At 42.4% G+C, this 22,591-nt stretch overlaps 1 protein-coding gene and 1 pseudogene across 2 annotated transcripts in view; both read right to left on the bottom strand.

Moving 5' to 3' along the window:
- The window catches only part of SPTB (spectrin beta, erythrocytic), a 123,441-nt gene extending 120,854 nt beyond the window's left edge, over positions 1–2,587 (bottom strand). Inside the window, exon 1 of the mRNA XM_029238210.1 lies at positions 2,404–2,587. The gene's annotated coding sequence lies outside the window, so the exon portion shown is untranslated. The remainder of the gene's footprint in view (positions 1–2,403) is intronic.
- Positions 2,588–10,954: 8,367 nt separating this feature from the next.
- On the bottom strand, positions 10,955–11,581 carry LOC114903429 (annotated as a pseudogene). Its single transcript, XR_003795728.1, has one exon. The product of XR_003795728.1 is annotated as a retinal rod rhodopsin-sensitive cGMP 3',5'-cyclic phosphodiesterase subunit delta pseudogene (transcript).
- Between the last annotated feature and the right edge of the window lie 11,010 nt (positions 11,582–22,591).

The raw sequence follows: 22,591 nt of genomic DNA on the forward strand, positions 1-22,591 counted from the left end.
CCTGCTGACTTCTGAACCTTAAAAGAGGGTGGAACTGAACAGGTGACTTTGAATCCCAGCCTCACCTCTCATCAACTGAGTGATGTGAGGGAAATTACTTAATCTCCTTGAACCTGTTTCCTCACTTGTAAAATGTTGATTATATGAGCTACCTTGAAGAGTTATTGTGACAACTGAATAGGACAATATAAAGAAAACACTGAGCATTCATTTACTCGTTCCCTCATTCATTCAACAAAGATTAACTGAGTATGCACCACCAGCCAGGCACCGGGCTAGGCACTGGTATGTAAAAGACAGAAAAAAAAAAAAAAAGAAAGAAAGCTACTGTTATTTTTATTTACCAAAAACAAGCCTGTTTCCAGAACTGTGGCAGAACCATCAGATTCTGACTCTAGTTCAAAACTTTCATTCACAGCTAGTTTGCCTAAAATAGTCATTTTTAGTTTGTCATATAGGAGAGTCTGCCTCCTGCCACACCTTTACCTACTCCGAAGCTAACCATCTAGCAGGTATTTTGCTAAAAGACACCTTCAGAACACTTGGGAGAAGCAATGACCAGAGCAAAAAGTGGTATCCCAGCTCTCAGCTGGGCAAGCCACTCAGGAAAACTTGATACGCCTGTGCTACAAGGCCCATCCCTGGATGCCTGGGAGGTTTGGGGTGCTTTCAATTCCATGAGCAGACTGTCTTCTGAGAATTTGGGATTAACAGGACTGGCTCATCCCCAATCATTGTGACTGGACCACCGATAAAGAGAAGGGCAACAGCTAAGGGGGTCTAAAGGCCATGTGTTTGTAATGTAGGGCTTATGTCTTTCAGCTGTACTTTAGGCTAGGATTTGATAAAGTTCTGTATAAATGACCCACTTCTGAGGAGTCAGTTAGCTTCGACGCTGGTGGGCTCTTCTTCAGTGTGAGCCTAATATTCCTTTTTCTAACTAGCCCACAGCCTCTGGGCAAGTACAAGTCTAGCTGTGTTGGGTATTGAGCATTCAGTATACTTAAACATTTTGCACTTCCAAAAAAGAGTTTCCCAAGACACTCTGGAACCCACGGCTCCTAGCAAAAGAGTTAAAGTCTGATACTGGAATAGGAAATGACCTGCCCTAGGTCATAGGATCAGAGGGTGGTCAAAGAAGGAATTCTAGAGTAAAATTTGGTACCATCTTTGAAATTAAGAATCGGTTAGTGGATAGTACAGAGGTGCCTAAATTTTTGATTTGCACACTCCTCTCATTCAAGAGCCGCCTGAATCACTTTCCTTAGGAATTCAAGTATAGATCGTGACTAACTCAAGGCTGTGGACTTTGCAAGGCTGCCTGCTACCTGGAAGTGACAGCCTAGCCTCTCCTCACAGGAGTTCTGGGTGCAAAAACACTGTCACTATATATCCACCACCCACCAACCCCCCTCCACCATCTGATGCATACAAAACTGTGGTTTCTTTTCATTTTCCTTCAGTGATTTAAGCGTGTTACTATTAACTCCTGGTGCCTCTAATTCCTCACTGAAAATAGTGGTTTGGATATTAATAGGCTGTAAATCAAGACCCTACCTGGGGCTCGTTGTCACGGAAACGGTACTCAAGCCTGCCGCTACTTCCCCACCTTTGGACGTCTGGGCGAATTGGTGGGAGTTGGGGATTGTTTTAAAGCTCCTGTTATTTCTCCCACTTTCTGCTATTTCTCAGGGCCAAGTTGTCGGAGAAAGAGGAGCCCGTGAGGCAAGGGAGAGTAGAGTGGACCGTAGCAGGTTGGAGAAGCGGAACTCTTTGGGAGAGGAAGTGTGGGGGTCCTTGGAAGGTGGCTTGGGGCACGCTGATCTCTCCTTCTTGGGGCTGCACCCGGCCACTCTCCGCGTCGTTCCCAACGCTCGGGGACCCGGCCCCTCCGCCGCCCTGCCCTCCCTGCCTGGGCGCTGGGCTGCCGGGGAGCGCGCAGACAAGTTCCCCAGAAGAGAATCTGAGCGGCCCCAGGGCTGAGGAACCCGGCAGAGAGGGCAGCGCGGAGGTCCGACAGGCTTGAAGCAGAACCCCCTTCGTCCCCACGCCGGGGTCCTGGAGGAGGCAGCCCGGGACCAGAACACGCACCCCCCTCACCGCCCTCCCAGAGCCCCCGGGCGACGCTCCAGGATCCGGCTCTCCAAAGCAAGCGCCCAGCTTGCCAAGCGCCGCCGAAACCCACGAGGATTCCCGCGCCCCGGGGCGATAGCTGCCGCAGCCGCCAGGGCCTCCCACGGGCTCTACGCCCGGCACCCAGGGCTGGGTCCCCACCCGGTCCCCTGGGCCCCGTGCGTCACGCGCCCCCGGGGCCCAGCGCCTCCGCTGCGCTCGCGCCGCGCGCCCCTGCCTCGCGCATCCGCACCCAGCTCCCTCTGGCCGCCGGGCCCTCCCGGGACTCACCTGCGCTGGGGCTGTAGCGGCGGCCACCCCGAGCCCGGGGGTGGCAGCGGCGGCGGCGCAGGGGGAGGAGGGCAGCGCAGGGCTCCTGGCACAGCGGCCGCCGGGCGCCTGGTGCTGCCGAGCCGCGGACCCGCCCAGAGATATAAATAACATTATCTGAGGAGGGACATTCCTGCCGGGGGACATCGCTGCTGCCGGGACCAGATAGTCCCGCGGCGGGGGCGGGGAGGCGGGGCCGCAGCCTCCCGCAGAGCCAGGCCCAGCCCCCGCCTTCCCCACCCACTCCCGCACCTGCCAATCAGCCTCCAAGCCCGGGGCCACCTGCCCGGCCTCCGCCCGGCTCCCCGGGCCGGCCTCCGCCCCCCTCCGGACTGCATGAGCCCGAGCCGCCAGAGGCCAGAGCCGGCCGCAGCGCCCCCATAGCTGCTCACCGCCCCTCACCGCGCGCTACCCCGAGCCCCCTGCAGCGGGGAAAGGATTTGGCTTTGCAGCTCCGGCCTAATTCGTTCGCCCAGAGCGGCGAGTCTGGCCACGAACATGAGCCCTCCAGTCTTTCCCGCCCTGCGTCCCCACTGTATACAGTCAGGTTTTTAAAATATATTAAAAGACACGCTTAGGCCGTAGGGTAGGCAAAGCTGGCGCCCCGGCAGTGCGCCCCCGCTGCGGCGGATTTGGGAGGGACAGATTGTTCCCGGGGGCTGCTGTGTTAGAAAGCGTCCTCCGGGGCTTCTCCTGGATGGTAGTAAGAACAGACGCTGGGAGGGCTCGGGTGGGCACTGGGCCCGAGACCCGCGCCCCCAGCCTGAGGGCTCGGTGTCTCCGTTTCTGTTTGCAAACCTGGTGTGGTCCAGGCGGACCGGGCAATGCTGGCGGGGCGCAGCCCGCAGTCCCATGGCTCGCACGTTACAGGGACTGTAATCAACAGGCAAGCTGCCACCCCAGCCCACCGACACCTCCTGGCCAGACCCAGTTTCCAGGCGAGCGGACGCTTCCGCACGCTGGGTGGGGTGGGATGCTGTAGGCCAGAGAAAACACTAGAACCGATGGTGCCAGAGAGGAAAAACAAAGCATCTCCGAGTCACCTCGGGAGAGAGACACAGAAGTGGCAGCTTGCAAGGCTGTCCACTTTCTTGACTTTCTTACTATACAAGGTCATTTTTCAGTAAGGCTTGGTGGTACACCTTGCTGCAGCTTTCATCTCTTCCTCCATCAGCCGTGCTGAGACAATTTCTCACCAGACATCAGCCCAGGTAATCTCAGGTGTTTTGGAGATGACAGTGGAGATTTAAAGCGCAAAGATGAGAAAAGAGTTTTAACTTTGGTCATGCCTGGTGTTCTTAACAACGAAACAGTCTTACACCTGAGTTATTTGCTTGGGAGTATAATTATGCTGCTTTCCAGGATTCGCCAGGAAAAGGGTGTTTAAGTGCCAGATGTGCGTGCTTAGTTTATATATTGAACATATGCAAAGATACTTCACTTCCTGCTGCAGTCACACCTCTTTTGAGAGTGGGCATTTAGACATTGAGATGTGCTAAGTGGCGCAAACTCCACAGATGTTACAAAGCCACAGAACTCTCCACACCACCACCTTGTTGTCTGGGCCCTTATTAAGCTCCATTTCCCAAGACACACTAGTAATAGAGGGAAGATAATAGAAGAATATTTGTGGTCAACCCATTAGATTAGCAGTGAGCCACCCTTCCCCCTTTCTGATAGCATTTAAGAATCCATTTGTTTTTTTACTGAGTTAGAAATAACAAGGTCTTTTTCATTTAAAAATTAAGAACCAAATTCTGGCAAGGAAAACTCAAGAAAAACAGGCCAACTTCAAAGGCTGAGACTATCATATATCTCAAGTAGAAATCTTTGTTCTATTTTTGAAATAAAAAAATGGAGAGAAATTATGTATTTGTGTTTTTAAAAAGGCTTGTGTGGATAAACTTATTAAATAAATTCATGATTCCCTAGAATTGCAGCTCTGCAGCTACATAATTATATACTACATGAAACAGACAATTCCTTAGCTTTAGGGCTCTGAATTGAAGAGTTGTACACATATATTTCTTTGTAGCCTTAAAATTTATAATTTTCAACGACGAGAAAAAATTAATACGGTAAAAGCACCAAATCAGTGGACAGCTTACCCCAGGATTTTACAAACCTGTTCAGCTGCTTTAGTTATTTCCACTTTAGCTGAAATCTAAATAATTCAATACAACCTCATTTGCTATGGAGCCTGTTATCCTGACAGCATCCCCACATGCTTTACAGCTAATTGAGTTACAGTGAAATGATAAATTAGGACTGAGGGAGAGAGGAAGTTTAGGAGTACAGAGGAAAAGGGTATTGTCAAATAAGGAGGGAGGAAAATGGCAGATCCCAGGGAGTGGGAATGAGAAACTGGGGAGAGTGAAATAGGTAAGAAGGAAAAGCTCATATAAGGGTTCATATTTGAAGTCATTGCTGTGGGCAGCAGGGATTAATTCTGCAGGGACTTCCTGAGAAGAGTTCATAAAGCCTCCCTGAATTGTCTATCAGAAAGGTGGGAGATTGGTCCTCATCCTGGGTGGTCAAGGGACTGCCCCCCTAACCTCCTATTCCATGTTGACAGCCCACACTTCCAAGCTACCAAGCAAGCTCCTAACTGGCAATCTGCAGTTCTAGGGCCAGAGAGAAGGTGTGCATTTGAAACTAGATGCTGTCAGCCAGGAACTGGGGCTTCTACTTAACCAGGAAGTGAGAGGAAGCCCTCACAGAACTGTCAACCCAGCTCCAGCTAAAATCAATAGGTGAGAAGTGGATATAAGTCAGGACATTAGAGGAATCTGACACAAGAAGGAACTTTCATTTTCTATTTCTATATTCTCTGAATTTTTCACATTGAGCTTGTATTATCTGATAATTAATTAGAGCTAGTAAAGAAAAAAATAAGTAGAGATTGGGTCAAGATGGTGGGTTGAGCCCATGCATTTACCTTCTCTTCCATCCTAAATCTCATAAAAAGATATGTCTTAAAGAGAATAAAATCTAACAGCACAGGGAAATAAGAAAAAAATGTGATCAATTTTCCAGGAATTTTTAGGAAATCCTGAAATATAGAAGAGAGAGGCAGGACCTGATCTAGAGAAAAACAAAGTTAGAGGAAATCAAAACAGGTTCAGGAGAAGGAATAGTTTAGGGAAATTCCAAGCAAGAGTCAAAGGATACAAGAGGAGGTGGGGGGTGGGGAACCTAGGATAGAATAATTCATTGAGGAGTCCCCACCCCTGCTGGCCTTAAGTACCAAATGTTTGCCTGTGGGATAAAGTTAGTGGGGATCCCGGGACCAGAGGGGCAGAGCCCAAGTATACACTGACCGCTAGAAGTAATAGGGAACTTTCACTCTCTCTGGATAGCATGTTGTGTCCTTCCTTCACAGTTCCTGAAGACAGGCTATGATTAACAGAACAGACAGGCAAGCCGATCCTCAAATAAAAGATGATTGGACAATCAAAATCACCAAAGATTTTGTCAGCAGAGGGGAACCAATACCATGAAAGAAAAGCACCAAACACAACTAACAAAGAAGTAATATCAGAGGAAACTAAGTTAATAAAGAAAACAGAAGATAAAATTTAAATGAATTTAAATTTTATTCAGCAAGATTTGAAAGGATATTGTATCCAAGAAAAATAATCAGTGAGAAAACGTAGAGATTTAAAAAGTAGTTTCTGAAGTTTAATATTCATTAGCTGATCAGCAGAACTGATCAAGTTAAGGGCAGATTAGTGGAAACAGAAATTCTCCCCAAACACAGGGCAAAAAACAAGGAGATGGAAAGTTTGTGAGAATGGTTGAAAGTCATGGAGGTGAGATCCTCAAGTTCCAATATCTGTTCCAATAGAAGTTACCAAAGGAGAGAAAAGAGAGAGCAGATGAGATGATAATAAGGAGAAAGTAGAATAAAATTTCTCAGAGTTGAAGAAAAATATGCATTTTCAGATTCAATAGAAGCAGTTTAAAGCAGGATAAAGATTTTAAAATACAGTTTACAGTTTTATGTACAGTTTAAAGCTTATGATTTGATTCTAAGACCCAAGAACTTGAAAAAATTAAATCATAAACCAAAAATAGAGACTAGACTAGCTTCCTGTGCCTTGAATTAAATTAATCCTACAAACTATTTTTACTGAATCACAGAACCAGTTATTTGTTTGAAATTCTAAGACTACTGTGATGTAGAAATGAACATGTATCAGAAAGCTACTTAAAAACAGAGATACCAAACCAAATAAACCCAGCCCTACCCAATGCTCCCCTCATTCAAATGTCTGCTAACAATGGAAAAATCGAGAACTCATGGTTATGAACAGAAAACTTTGAAATAGTGCCTAGAGCTCAAAAAACATTAGTTCCCTTCATCTTTACCTTGTCACCAAGAGATGCATTTCATAAAACTAAACTGAAATTTCTGTTCCATTTCTGGGAACATCTAGGGGAACCACAGTCTCCACAACTTCCAAAGACAAAGCAGCAGGAGGACCCATTTGAAAAGCCCACCATTTACAATATAGAGGCATTGAGGACAAAGGAATAAACTTCACCTTCAGATGCCTCAAACAGAATGGTCCTTGCAAGGAATCTGAAAACTGGCAGTGAGTGTGTAAATACCAAACTGACCTCCCTATAAGGGAGCAAGTGACATCAATTTCAAATTTCCATCCACCGATAATGGAAAGGAGCAGAAGAGCAAGACTTACATCCTGTCATCCACCAGTGCATGGAAGCACTAACCAGGCTTTGGAATAAATGGGCATCTTTCCTTCCATAGCTGTGCCTGAGCTTTCCAGGATTAGATTTTCCATTACCTAAGAGATGTGAGCTCGTGCAGATGTAATAGCAGGCTTATACTGGGGTGTGATGATAAACTGGTGTCTGGAGGCGCTTATGTTCTGCTGCAGTTGCCTTGTTCAGGCTGTATTAGTTTGCGTGGGCTTCCATGACAAATACCACAGACTGGGTGACTTAAACAACAAAATTAGTTTTCTCACAATTCTGGAGGCTAGAAGTCCCGAGATCAAGTTACCGGCAGGGTTGTTTCTTCTGAGGCCCCTCTCTTTGGCTTATAGGTGGCCATATTTTCCCTCTGTCTTCACATGGTCTTTCCTTTGTGTGTCTGTGTCCTAATCTCCGCTTGTGAAGACACTAGTCATATTGGATTAGGGCCAGCCACATGATTTCATTTTACCTTAATTACCTCTTTAAAGGCTCTCTCTCCAAATCTGGTCACTTTCCGAGGTACTTGGGGCTAGCATTTTAACATATGAATTTGGAGGGCAGGCCACAATTCAGTCCATAACCCAGGCCTCATCTTTTCTCACATGAATTGCTTCTTATAAATCTCCTAACTGCTGTCCCATTCTCCAGTTTCACTCTCCTTCAATTCTTCCTCCACATAGTAGCCAAAGTACACTTTCTAAAAAAGAAATCTGATCATGTCACTCCACTACTTTAAATCATCCAATGGCTCCCTGTTGCTTTCGGGATACAGTTTTAAGTTTCCCAGCACTTAGCGCAGCCCCTGACACACAAGATGTACTTAATAAAGGCCTGACGAGTAAGTGAGTTAATAAGTGAATTAATGAACAAATAAATCATGCAAACTAAAAGGGAGTTGCAGTTCTGGAGGCCAACCAAAGAAGTAGGTAATTGAAAGTCATTTCTAGTTGGCTTAAAAATATATATTTGTGATTTTTTTCAGGAGAATCACTTTCCTATTTATGTTTGAGTAAATTTATTTAAATAAATTCACATTCCCGGAGACATAATTGGCAATATTCGTGTCTGAATTTCACCAGCTCCTCGGCCACCTTGGCACATTCATACCTAACTTACTGTCTGTGGATGAGAAATGAAGTCAATTAAGTAGGTTTTATGTTCACACCCACTATCAAGTTCACCTGCCGTCTTCCAATGTTTCATTCATAATGAGGTACAGCAAATACAATAGTGATGGTTCAGCTCTGTGGACTTTGTCTCTGTTTGCTCCACCCTCTCAGTGCCGTTTTCAGACTTCATCCTGGGGCAGTGGCCCGACTCCAAACCCCACGCTCCAGTATGCCAAAGCCTTGAGCACGTAGGATTAAGAACGTAGGAAGGTGGATCAAAAAGCATTACAAGCAGTGAGTTGGTGTTGCCATTAACACTCTGTCTTGAGTACTCCACAGAGTGGATTGTCTATATGTGAATAATCAAAAGTGCCTAAACCTGAAACCTTTGTTCTCTTCTTTTATAAATATTTATCAAGCCAGGAACTCAAATCAAGGAGAGAAAATATAATTTAAAACTCGAGTTTGTTAACAAGGAATGACAGCTAGAGTGCTAACAATTCAACCAATTAAGCAATTTTGTGTTTATGTGATAATTATTGCCAGCATAAATGATCTCGTTAATTGCTTTAATTTGTTAGCAGTTTCCAAACTTACAATTTTTTTTCATAGTATTAACCAAAACCTTTGGGAAATTTTCAATAAAGTTTGGAAAGATACTGCAATGAAAGATTCCATTACCTCTGCAAATTCATCTCATTTTCTATTCTGTGGGATATTTCTGCAGCTGCTCAACTTCTGTTGAATATTTCTTGAATGCTTTAAAGACTACAAGAGATTCAAACATGATTTATTCTGTAGAGTAACTGGTTCTTATCAAAAACACCATTCTTCATTTTCCTCTGTGTATGGCAAATTTTATTTTTAAAAGATTTATCATTTTCTTTTTGCCAAATGCCATATAATCATTTTTATTCAATTTCATGAAGTAAATTGCTATCATTATCCTTATTGCCAGATAAAGAAACCAAGAAACTCAGAGTTCAAGTAACTGTCCAAAAATCACATAGAACTCCAAATCCCTTCCTTATGAAAGAGTTATTTATCTAGGAAGCAGTATCTTGTGGGGTTTTATTTTTTTATATAAATTAATTATTTTTGGCTGCGTTGGGTCTTCGTTGCTGCGTGCGGACTTCCTCTAGTTGCAACAACGGGGGCTACTCTTCATTGTGGTGCACGGGCTTCTCATTGCAGTGGCTTGTCTTTGTTGTGGTACATGGGCTCTAGGGGCGTGGGCTTCAGTAGTTGTGGTGTGCGGGCTCAGTAGTTGTGGCAGGAGGGTTTAGTTGCTATGTGGCATGTGGGATCTTCCCAGACCAGGGCTCGAACCCGTGTCCTCTGCATTGGCAGGCGGATTCTTAACCACTGTGCCACCAGGGAAGTCCCTCTCATGGGTTTTTAAATTAACAGATCCCATGATATTTAATGTAGATGATCTACATTATAGACTAATTTTTTAAGTCAATAATTAGATCAAGAATTTAGCCCCCAATTATGCTGAGTGTGTACAAGTAACAACTCAGTGCTGCTAGTTCTACTCCATCATCATCTTTATCATCAAAATACACTTAATTAAGCATCTAGCTCTGGACCTTCCATAGCAGAAACTGAAATAAGCCAAAGCTTTAGACCCTTCTTTTGGAAGTGTTTCAAAGCTGTGAGTGAGCATCAGTATTCTGTTACAGACCCCAACTACTGCCTAAACCTATCTCTCAACTCCCACTCCTCACGTCTACCAAATATGGCCAGAAATTGAAGTAGGAGCTTGCCACATACGATTTCAAGTACTTGAGGTATTCCCTGACCTCATTCTAAAGATTTTATATATTATATATATATATATATATATATATATATATATAAATCTTTTAACTTATTGCATAACTAACAACCAATATTAAAATGCAAATAACCCTGGGAAGAGTTAAGTTTTAAGGCACAGGCTTTTGGCTACTGGAGTAAAAAAAAGTCAGTGCCACTTAGTGGCATTTTAATAGCCAAGCAATTTTTTAGGAAGATGGTAGTGGGGTAGACTGAAAAGATTAATAGATGTAAAGTCAAAAGACCTGGCTCCTACTCCCCTTTATCCTCTCTATGCCTTTGTTTTTCTTCCACAAAATGATGGCATTGAACTAGCTAGTCTCTAAGGACTCTTTCAGCTCTAGCTTTCTATTTTTTTTTTATTATTTTAATTCATATGTTTTAATTCACTATGTAACAATAATATCACAGTCTATTTTACAAGTTAAATGTATGAGAATGTATGAAATAGAAATGGTAGGAAAAAACTAAACGTGGGTCAGGAACTTGAATTTTCCCAAAACCAGGGGCCAAAGGAAGATGTGTTGCCTTCAGGGCCCAAGAAGGAGGCAGGGAGGGTGATGGGAACAGCTTGTGGTATGTGTTTGTCCCCGTGTCTACTCCAAGAAGGAGTTGAGGCATGCCCTCTGCCCTGGCCTGGGATTGGGAGTTTAATCTGGTCAATTGAAGATGGTGGCTTGAGAGAAAAAAGCCATCTGGTACCTACACAGAGCTGGTCCCCTGGTGGCCGCAGGTGGGTTTTGCCATAGAGGGAATTAGGGGTGGAAGTGTCAAAAATCAAATGTATAGAGGAAAAAAGTAAACAGTTTCCTCCTTCCCCCTAAAAAAATGAATTCTTGAAATGCACACATATTCTTCTCTCAAACGTAGAAAAGTCTCACTCTGGATGTGCTTACAAGAAGATTGTCGTCAAAAAACTTTGTCTCTATGATAACATTTCCAGTTAGCACGCTGGCTGGCATCATCTGGGACTTGGGCGCTGCCTCTATCAGGGATTGCCAGGTGTTTGTGGAGTTAGGGATCACAGAGCCAAACTCAAAGAACCATTCTTCTAGGCATTGCCCTTTGAAGTAAACTTTTTGTTCCAGGCGGAATTTTTCCATTTGCTCCGCTGAAGAGAAGTTCAATTCTCGAGACACTGCCTTGCACTCGAGGATTTTCTTGGGAACACGGGCTTCATGCTCCACTCCAGGTCCTGACAGGTCTTCTGTTCCTTGCCAGAGTATCTTCCCTGTCTCAGCATCCTGAAGGTTCATCCAATTTAGTTTGAAGCCCCTCAGGATCTCCCTGGCCCGCTCGCCCTCGGTTGACATGATGCGGCGGCTGCCGCCTGCGGCTCTCCCACACTGGCCCGGTGGAGCCTCGTAGACTGTGCCCAGGAGCTAAGGACTGAGCCGCATCCCGGCCTGCAGACCTCGGGCGAGCAGCGGCAGAGTCCAGACCCGGACCGGCCTCTTTCCCCTCAGTTCCGGCTCCTGATCCCTTCTCCTTCCTAGCTTTCTATTATTTTACACTTAACAGCAAGAACATACTAGACGTTCGTTACAATAATGTTCTTTAAAAGGAAAAATTGGAAATTAGTTCAACGTTCATCACAATGGAACTGATGAAATCAAGTATAGTGGGTATACACACACGTATAAATTCTATGTAGCCAGTTAAGTGATGATATGGTTTTATATTTATTGATAAAGACGTCATGACATACTGTTGTTTTTTTTAAAAGTAGCCATCAAATAATTTCCATTTGACTAAGGAATAAAGCATTTTATATAAGGAAGGATACTCCTAAAAATCTCAAGTTATTTCTAGATGGTGGGATTAAGAGTAATTCTTACTTCCTTCTCTATTTTTCTATGATGTTTGGGTATTTATACATATAGAACATTTTCATAATAAGCAACAAAGTTATTTCATTTTGGGGGAAATATAGTTAAATATAAGCAGCAAATATTAATTCCTTTCCTACGAGCAAGTTTTGGTAGAGAAGAGGGCCAGGGCAAGGACAAAACAGCAGTGAACTAAAGGAAAACAATGCCTGAGGGCTTCCCTGGTGGCGCAGTGGTTGAGAGTCCGCCTGCCGATGCAGGGGACGCAGGATCGTGCCCCGGTCTGGGAGGATCCCACGTGCCGCGGAGTGGCTGGGCCCGTGAGCCATGGCCGCTGAGCCTGCGCGTCCGGAGCCTGTGCTCCGCAACGGGAGAGGCCACAGCAGTGGGAGGCCCATGTACCGCAAAAACAAACAAACAAACCAAAAAAAAACAATGCCTGAATATTTTCATCAACAACTCAGATAATGAAATAAATGTGTGCCATGAAGGTAAAAAACAGCCCTTGTTACACAAATTGGGCACAGCTGATCTGTTTTTCTCCATCATCTCAGTCATCACGTGTTGGAGGCGGATTTGCCTGACCCATGCTCCCTCCCTTACCAGTCCATCCCACGCACAAGGGGAAGATTTATCAAGCCATCAGACTGGCCCAATCCAAGGCTAACCGTCTTATGACAAGATTAATCCCATAACTTTGTGTTCTTTACTACTCGTGCTTTATTTGAGTTTCTTAAGGTTGCCTAATCAATCTTGATATTTATCAATTTTCGCTCAACTTTGAAAAAATGCAGAATTATTAGAAAGTAGATTAAATCAAAGAGGGATTCATACATACTGAGTCAGCAAAGGAGGAAGAATAAGCTTCCTAAATAGAAAATGGTAACTAACAGTTTTGACCCAAGTAGAAAACAGGTAGGAAAACAAAATCTTGTGGGAGATCATAAAATAAATACAGGTCAACACTGAAGTTGTCATTCAAAAAGTGTGAGGTGTGGCTGCCACACCCAGCAGGAGGCTCTCACCAAGAGCTACGCTTCTAATGCACCCTACTTGAGGGATCCTTCTCTTGCCAACTTGAATTTATTAGTTCCATGTTATTTGCTTGTCACCAATTGCATCGTGTCTTCTGTGCTAAAATTAAATTCCTTGATTCAATTTGGGGTCAATGGCTGTATAGCTTAACTATCCAGAAACTAGAGGGGGCACCTGAGAGGAGCTACGCTCACAAGGAAGACAATTTCTAAGGTTCAGACCACAAGCAGCTCAGGAAGTCAACTGGTCTTTGCCTGCTGTAAGTTCTAGAGGTATGTAGGGACCATGGTGGGAAACTGTAAGTGGAATCACCTTAAGTCAAAGACAGCCTATATAGAATTAAGGATAGTATTTTTTATGAATGTATTTATTATTTCTTTTATTTATCATATTCTGCTTCTTGAAAGAATTTTTTTTAAGTCCTAATCAGATTAGATTTTTTTTTCTTTTTGCTGCACATGTGGGATCTTAGTTCCTACACCAGGGATCAAATCCATGCCCCCTGCAGTGGAAGCGCTAAGTCTTAACAACTGGACTGCCGGGAAGTCACCCTGAAAGAATTTTTTTTTTTTTTTACATCTTTATTGGAGTATAATTGCTTTACAATGGTGTGTTAGTTTCTGCTTTATAACAAAGTGAATCAATTATACATATACATATGTTCCCATATCTTTTCCCTCTTGCATCTCCCTCCCTCCCACCCTCCCTATCCCACCCCTCCAGGCGGTCACAAAGCACGGAGCTGATCTCCCTGTGCTATGCGGCTGCTTCCCACTAGCTATCTACCTTACGTTTGGTAGTGTATATATGTCCATGCCTCTCTCTTGCTTTGTCACAGCTTACCCTTCCCCCTCCCCATATCCTCAAGTCCATTCTCTAGTAGGTCTGTGTCTTTATTCCTGTCTTACCCCTAGGTTCTTCATGACATTTTTTTTCTTAAATTCCATATATATGTGTTAGCATACAGTATTTGTCTTCCTCTTTCTGACTTACTTCACTCTGTATGACAGACTCTAGGTCTATCCACCTCATTACAAATAGCTCAATTTTGTTTCTTTCTATGGCTGAGTAATATTCCATTGTATATATGTGCCACATCTTCTTTATCCATTCATCCGATGATGGACACTTAGGTTGTTTCCATCTCCGGGCTATTGTAAATAGAGCTGCATGAACATTTTGGTACATGACTCTTTTTGAATTATGGTTTTCTCAGGGTATATGCCCAGTAGTGGGATTGCTGGGTCATATGGTAGTTCTATTTGTAGTTTTTTAAGGAATCTCCATACTGTTCTCCATGGTGGCCAAACCAATTCACATTCCCACCAGCAGTGCAAGAGGGTTCCCTTTTCTCCACACCCTCTCCAGCATTTATTGTTTCTAGATTTTTTGATGGTGGCCATTCTGACTGGTGTGAGATGATATCTCATTGTAGTTTTGATTTGCATTTCTCTAATGATTAATGATGTTGAGCATTCTTTCATGTGTTTGTTGGCAGTCTGTATACCTTCTTTGGAGAAATGTCTATTTAGGTCTTCTGCCCAGTTTTGGATTGGGTTGTTTGTTTTTTTGTTATTGAGCTGCATGAGCTGCTTATAAATTTTGGAGATTAATCCTTTGTCAGTTGTTTCATTTGCAAATATTTTCTCCCATTCTGAGGGTTGTCTTTTGGTCTTGTTTATGGTTTCCTTTGCTGTGCAAAAGCTTTGAAGTTTCATTAGGTCCCATTTGTTTATTTTTGTTTTTATTTCCATTTCTCTAGGAGGTGGGTCAAAAAGGATCTTGTTGTGATTTATGTCATAGTGTTCTGCCTATGTTTTCCTCTAAGAGTTTGGTAGTTTCTGGCTTTACATTTAGGTCTTTAATCCATTTTGAGCTTATTTTTGTGTATGGTGTTAGGGAGTGATCTAATCTCATACTTTTACATGTAGCTGTCCAGTTTTCCCAGCACCACTTATTGAAGAGGCTGTCCTTTCTCCACTGTACATTTCTGCCTCCTTTATCAAAGATAAGGTGACCATATGTGCGTGGGTTTATCTCTGGGTTTTCTATCCTGTTCCATTGATCTATCTTTCTGGTTTTGTTCCAGTACCACACTGTCTTGATTACTGTAGATTTGTAGTATAGTCTGAAGTCAGGGAGCCTGATTCCTCCAGCTCCGTTTTTTGTTCTCAAGATTGCTTTGGCTATTCGGGGTCTCTTGTGTTTCCATACAAATTGTGAAATTTTTTGTTCTAGTTCTGTGAAAAATGCCATTGGTAGTTTGATATGGATTGCACTGAATCTGTAGATTGCTTTGGGTAGTAGAGTCATTTTCACAATGTTGATTCTTCCAATCCAAGAACATGGTATATCTCTCCACCTGGTTCTTTGAGAAGATAAACAAAATTGATAAACCATTAGCCAGACTCATCAAGAAAAAAAGGGAGCAGACTCAAATCAATAGAATTAGAAATGAAAAAGGAGAAGTAACAACTGACACTGCAGAAATACAAAAGATCATGAGCGATTACTACAAGCAACTCTATGCCAATAAAATGGACAACCTGGAAGAAATGGACAAATTCTTAGAAATGCACAACCTGCCAAGACTGAATCAGGAAGAAATAGAAAATATGAACAGACCAATCACAAGCACTGAAATTGAAACTGTGATTAAAAATCTTCCAACAAACAAAAGCCCAGGACCAGATGGCTTCACAGGCGAATTCTATCAAACATTTAGAGAAGAGCTAACCAGCTATCCTTCTCAAACTCTTCCAAAATATAGCAGAGGGAGGAACACTCCCAAACTCATTCTATGAGGCCACCATCACCTTGATACTGAAAGAATTTTTGAGGACGTTCTTGCATTTTATTTACCAAAGCAGCTTGAGGTATTAATCTTCTCTTCCCAAGCAGACTGTATAATTCCTGGTACCTAAAAGCACGTCTTTAGTTTCTTTTCAATTGCCCAAGGTGCCTAAACAGTGATAGATGAACATACATACAAATAATACTGAAGACTGTAATAATCAGCTTAAGTACATAATTGCTACTGGTTACTTTAATTCGTAAAGCCATGTTCAGATTCTAGCTCTTCTCCTGGATCCCACAGAAGACGTGGTGACCATAGGGTGACCATATGTCCCACCTTACTTAAGTCAATCGTGGTTTACACTTGTCCTGGCAGAATCATTAATAGTGTTACTTTGCACTCTCAAAAATGCACAAATTATGTAATAACACTATTGATCACGCATCTGTAAGGGGCTTCCCAGTAAATTCCAACATACAAAAAGTAATCTGTCTTTAGCAGTAAGTGAAAGCTTTGTGACAAAAGATGACCACAATGTTTACTTTGGATTACCTAAATATTACATTACTAATTGCTATTTCCTAAGACAGTTTATCTCTATATAAATTTGTCAACTCTGCCCTCTACTGTCTTAAAATAGAATTATGACATCATGCAGATAGCACTATTTTGGCTTCATTGATTGAAGCTGATTGTGTTGGTCCTGTTGATTACTTTAGACGGCTGGTCCTCAACTTTGCCTGTCACTATATTAGCTTTTAAAGATCTGCACTGCCTAAACCCCACCCCCAACCAATTAAATCAGAACCTTCGGTGATGAGACCCAAGTGTCAATTTTTTTAAGACTCCCCAGTTGCTACCAACATACAGTATAGGTTGATAAACAGTACTTAGAATGTCAGATTAAATAGTCTATTGTGGCTCATTTAGTTTTTTGATTCCATAACCCAGATGATGCTATACTCCTAATCATGTCTGGAGAAGCCTTGGAGATTGGAAGAAAAAGATGAGCATATCAGGACAAATCTATACCACGATTTGAAAAATGGCTTAAAAAACATTCTAAGGGATTATGTCTTCCTTGGGTCTAAAAATATTTTTTTTACTGATAACAATGACATATATGGACAGTACTTGCTAGGAAATGAGTCTGTTCAGCCAACAGTTTTGTTGCCACAGCTCAGCCCTAATTTTCTGCTGATGGAATTATCTGATGAAGAAGCTCCAAGATAGCCAAGAAAGTTGGATCAGAAGATAGGGGCAAATGAGGTAGAGCCCATGGTACTGAATGACTGCTTCCTTATTCCTGAACGTTCAGAGTTGTTAATGGAGTTTATCATATGGAAATGCACTGATGTGAAAGCCCAGGAAATCTGCTGGAGTAGAAGTTGCACTAATGAGAACATGACTAAATTAAGTCACTGGGGGGAATTGAATCCCAAAGTAAATAAGAGAGAAAGGAGAAAGATACAGAAAAAAAGTCATTAATAATCAGCAAGAGAGAGATAGCTTTTGCAAAAAATTAAAGAAGCAGGTTTTTAATAATAAGCTCAATGTTTACTTTCCACTTCCTTTTTCTAAAGTTCATCAGAAAAAGCTAATGATCTCGTGTTGAGATTGGCCCTGTTAGAAGAGGTTTTATTCCCCTTAAACTCTTAACCAAAACTGCGGGATGAGCCAGAAGTGTTGGCATGAGAAAAAAGGGATCATTTGGGAACTTTGATAGTGTGTGCCAGAGTAAAAATTCCTTGTGAAAACAGCAGAAGCCTCCTAATACTAAAAGGAGAGGAGAGGAAGATGTCTGTGACAGATGGTGAGGTCCTTGTACACCATGTCTGGGACTGCATTATTCAGTACTTCAATCCAGCCAAAGCAAGACACTTAGCATAAGTGAGGACAGTAGAGGTTTGGAGGAAGCATTAGGAATTATTCTAAGTGATTCTATCTGTGTTGGTTCTATTGTCTGTAGAACAACTACTGATACTTAAAAAAATTCTTTTGTAAGAAATGAATAGGGACAAAGTAAAAACATTTCCATAGATATATTAATTCATAAAAATGGTTCTTACTCTTTTCTCTGTAATAGACACCTGTGAGTATCTGATGGAAGCTATGGACCCTCTCCCCAGAGAAAAATGAACATTTTTATACATAATTTTACATACAGTTCCATCCTAGTCTAAAAACCCTAGACATACCGATGGCCAACACGAACATGAAAAGATGCTCAACATCACCAATTATCAGAAAAATGCAAATCAAAGCCACAATGAGATATCACTCACATCTGTTACAATGGTTATTAGCAAAAAGACAAGAAATAACAAGTGTTGGTGAGGATGTAGAGAAAAGAGAACACTTGTGCTCTGTTGGTGGGAATGTAAATTGGTGTAGCCATATGAAAAACAGTATGAAGATTCTTCAAAAAGTTAAAAATAGAACTACCATATGATCCAGCAATTTTGCTTTTTAGTACCACTGGATATTTATCCAAAGAAAATGAAAACACTAACTCAAAAAGATATTTGCACCCCCGTGCACAATAGCCAAGATATGGAAACAACATAACAGTGTCCATCAATGGATGAATGGATAAAGAAATGTGGAGGGCTTCCCTGGTGGCACAGTGGTTGAGAGTCCGCCTGCCGATGCAGGGGACACGGGTTCATGCCCCGGTCCGGGAAGATCCCACATGCCGCGGAGTGGCTAGGCCCGTGAGCCATGGCCGCTGAGCCTGCACGTCCGGAGCCTGTGCTCTGCAATGGGAGAGACCACAACAGTGAGAGGCCTGCGTATCGCAAAAAAAAAAAAAAGAAATGTGGAATATTTTTCAGCCATAAAAAGAATGAAATCCATTTGTGACGATATGGATGGACCTTGACGACATTATGCTAAGTGAAATAAGTGAGACAAAGAAGATAACTACTGTATGATCTCATATGTGGAATCTTAAAACAGAGAAACAGAAAAAACAAGATCATAGATACAGAGAACAAATTGGCTGCCAGAGGCGGAGGTAGGGGGTGGGACAAGTGGGTGAACGTGATCAAAAGGTACAAACTTTCAGTTATAAAGTAAATAAGTCCTGGGAATATAATGTACAGCATGGTGACTATAGTTAATAATACTGTTTTGCATATTTGAAAGTTGCTAAGAGAGTAGATCTTTTTTAATTTTTATTTTACTTTTGGCTGCATTGGGTCTTCATTGTTGTGTGTGGGCTTTCTCTAGTTGTGGCAAGTGGGGGCTACTCTTCGTTGAGGTGTGTAGGCTTCTCATTGCGGTGGCTTCTCTTGTTGCAGAGCATTGGCTCTAGGCGCGCAGGCTTCAGTAGTTGTGGCACATGGGCTCAGTAGTTGTTGCACACAGGCTTAGTTGCTCCTCGTCATGTGGGATCACCCCGGACCAGGGCTCAAACCCGTGTCCCCTGCATTGGCAGGCGGATTCTTAATCACTGTGCCACCAGGGAAGGCCCGAGAGTAGATCATAAAAGTTCTCATCACAAGAAAAACATTTGGGGGAGACCTTCAAGATGGTGGAGGAGTAGGACGTGGAGATCACCTTCCTCCCCACAAATATATCAGAAATACATCTACATGTGGAACAACTCCTACAGAACACCTACTGAACACTGGCAGAAGACCTCAGACTTCCCAAAAGGCAAGAAACTCCCCAAGTATCTGGCCATGTGGCTGACAGTGTCTTGGTGCTCCGGCCAGGTGTCAGGCCTGTGCCTCTGAGGTGGGAGAGCCAAGTTCAGGACATTGGTCCACCAGAGACCTCCTGGCTCTCCATAATATCAAACAGTGAAAGTTCTCCCAGAGATTTCCATCTCAACGCTAAGACCCAGCTGCACTCAATGACCAGCAAGCTACAGTGCTGGACACCCTAAGCCAAACAACTAGCGAGACAGGAACACAACCCCACCCATTAGCAGAGAGGCTGCCTAAAATCATAATAAGGTCATAGACACCCCAAAACACACCAACGGACACGATCCTGCCCAACAGAAAGACAAGATCCAGCCTCATCCACCAGAACACAGGCACCAGTCCCCTCCACCAGGAAGCCTACACAACACACTAAACCAACCTTACCCACTGAGGGCAGACACCAAAAACAACGGGAACTACGAACCTGCAGCCTGCGAAAAGGAGACCCAAACACAGTAAGTTAAGCAAAATGAGAAGACAAAGAAACATACAGCAGATGAAGAAGCAAGGTAAAAACCCACCAGACCAAACAAATGAAGAGGAAATAGGCAGTCTACCTGAAAAATAATTCAGAGTAATGATAGTAAAGATGATCCAAAATCTTGGAAACAGAATGGAGAAAATACAAGAAACGTTTAACAAGGACCTAGAAGAACTAAAGAGCAAACAAACAATGATGAGCAACACAATAAATGAAATTTTAAATTCTCTAGAAGGAATCAATAGCAGAATAACTGAGGCAGAAGAACGGATAAGTGACTTGGAAGATAAAATAGTGGAAATAACTACCACAGAGCAGAATAATAAAAGAATGAAAAGAATTGAGGACAGCCTCAGAGACCTCTGGGACAACATTAAACGCACCAACATTCGAATTATAGGGGTCCCAGAAGAAGAGAAAAGGAAAGGGTCTGAGAAAATATTTGAAGAGGTTGTAGTTGAAAACTTCCCTAATATGAGAAAGGAAATAGATAATCAAGTCCAGGAAGTGCAGAGAGTCCCATACAGGATAAATTCAAGGAGAAACATGCCAAGACACACATTAATCAAACTATCAAAAATTAAATACAAAGAAAACGTATTAAAAGAAGCAAGGGAAAAGCAACAAATTACATGGGAATCCCCATAACATTAACAGCTGATCCATCAGCAGAAACTCTGCAAGCCAGAAGGGAGGGATAGGACATATTTACAGTGATGAAACGGAAAAACCTACAACCAAGAATACTCTACCCAGCAAGGATCTCATTCAGATTCAACAGAGAAATCAAAAGCTTTACAGATAAGCAAAAGCTAAGAGAATTCAGCACCCCCAAACCAGCTTTACAACAAATGCTAAGGGAACTTCTCTAGGCAGGAAACACAAGAGAAGGAAAAGACCTACAAAAACAAACCCAAAACAATTAAGAAAATGGTAATAGGAACATACATATTGATAACTATCTTAAATGTAAATGTATTAAATGCTCCAACCAAAAGACATAGACTGGCTGAATGGATACAAGAACAAGACCCGTATGTATGCTGTCTATAAGAGAACCCACTTCAGACCTAGGGGCACATACAGACTGAAAGTGAGGGGATGAAAAAAGATATTCCATGCAAATGGAAATCAAAAGAAAGCTGGAGTAGCAATTCTCATATCAGACAAAATAGACTTTAAAATAAAGACTATTACCAGAGACAAAGAAGGACACTATATAATGATCAAGGAATCAATCAAGAAGATGTAACAATTATAAATATATATGCACAGAACATAGGCAATATGCACAATACATAAAGCAAATGCTAACAGCCATAAAAGGGGAAATCGACAGTAACACAATCATAGTAGGGGACTTTAACCCCCCCACTTTCACAAATGGACAGATCATCCAAAAATTAATAAATAAGGAAACACAAGCTTTAAATGATACATTAAACAAGATGGACTTAATTGATATTTATAGGACATTCCATCCAAAAACAACAGAATACACTTTCTTCTCAAGTGCTCATGGAACATTCTCCAGGATAGATCATATCTTGGGTCACAAATCAAGCCTTGGTAAATTTAAGAAAATTGAAATCATATCAAGTGTCTTTTCTAACCACAACGCTATGAGACTAGATATCAATTACAGGAAAAAATCTGTAAAAAATACAAACACCTGGAGGCTAAACAATACACTACTAAATAACCAAGAGATCACTGAAGAAGTCAAAGAGGAAATCAAAAAATACCTAGAAACAAATGACAATGAAAACATGACGACCCAAAACCTATAGGATGCAGCAAAAGCACTTCTAAAAGGGAAGTTTATAGCAATACAATCCTACCTCGAGAAACAAGAAACATCTCAAGTAAACCACCTAACCTTACACCTAAAGCAATAAGAGAAACGAAAACAAAAAAAACCCAAAGTTAGCAGAAGGAAAGAAATCATAAAGATCAGATCAGAAATAAATGAAAAAGAAATGAAGGAAACAATAGCAAAGATCAATAAAACTAAATCTGGTTCTTTGAGAAGATAAGCAAAATTGATAAACCATTAGCCAGACTCATCAAGAAAAAAAGGGAGAAGACTCAAATCAATAGAATAAGAAATGTAAAGGGAGAAGTAACAATTGACACAGCAGAAATACAAAGGATCATGAGAGATTACTACAAGCAACTATATGCCAATAAAATGGACAACCTGGAAGAAATGGACAAATCCTTAGAAAAGCACAACCTTCCAAGATTGAACCAGGAAGAAATGGAAAATATAAACAGACCAATCACAAGCACTGAAATTGAAACTGTAATTAAAAATCTTCCAACAGGGGCCTTCCCTGGTGGCGCAGTGGTTGAGAGTCCGCCTGCCGATGCAGGAGACACAGGTTCGTGCCCCAACCTGGGAAGATCCCACGTGCCACAGAGCGGCTGGGCCTGTAAGCCATGGCTGCTGAGCCTGCACGTCCGGAGCCTGTGCTCCACAATGGAAGAGGCCACAGCAGTGAGAGGCCTGTGTACTGCACAAAAAAAAAAAATCTTCCAACAAACAAAAGCCTAGGACCAGATGGATTCACAGACGAATTCTATCAAACATTTAGAGAAGAGCTAACACCTATCCTTCTCAAACTCTTCCAAAATATAGC

The sequence above is a fragment of the Monodon monoceros genome, unplaced genomic scaffold, assembly GCF_005190385.1.
Source record: "Monodon monoceros isolate NGI ecotype Baffin Bay Population unplaced genomic scaffold, NGI_Narwhal_1 Super_Scaffold_21, whole genome shotgun sequence".
Taxonomy (NCBI): Eukaryota; Metazoa; Chordata; class Mammalia; order Artiodactyla; family Monodontidae; genus Monodon; species Monodon monoceros.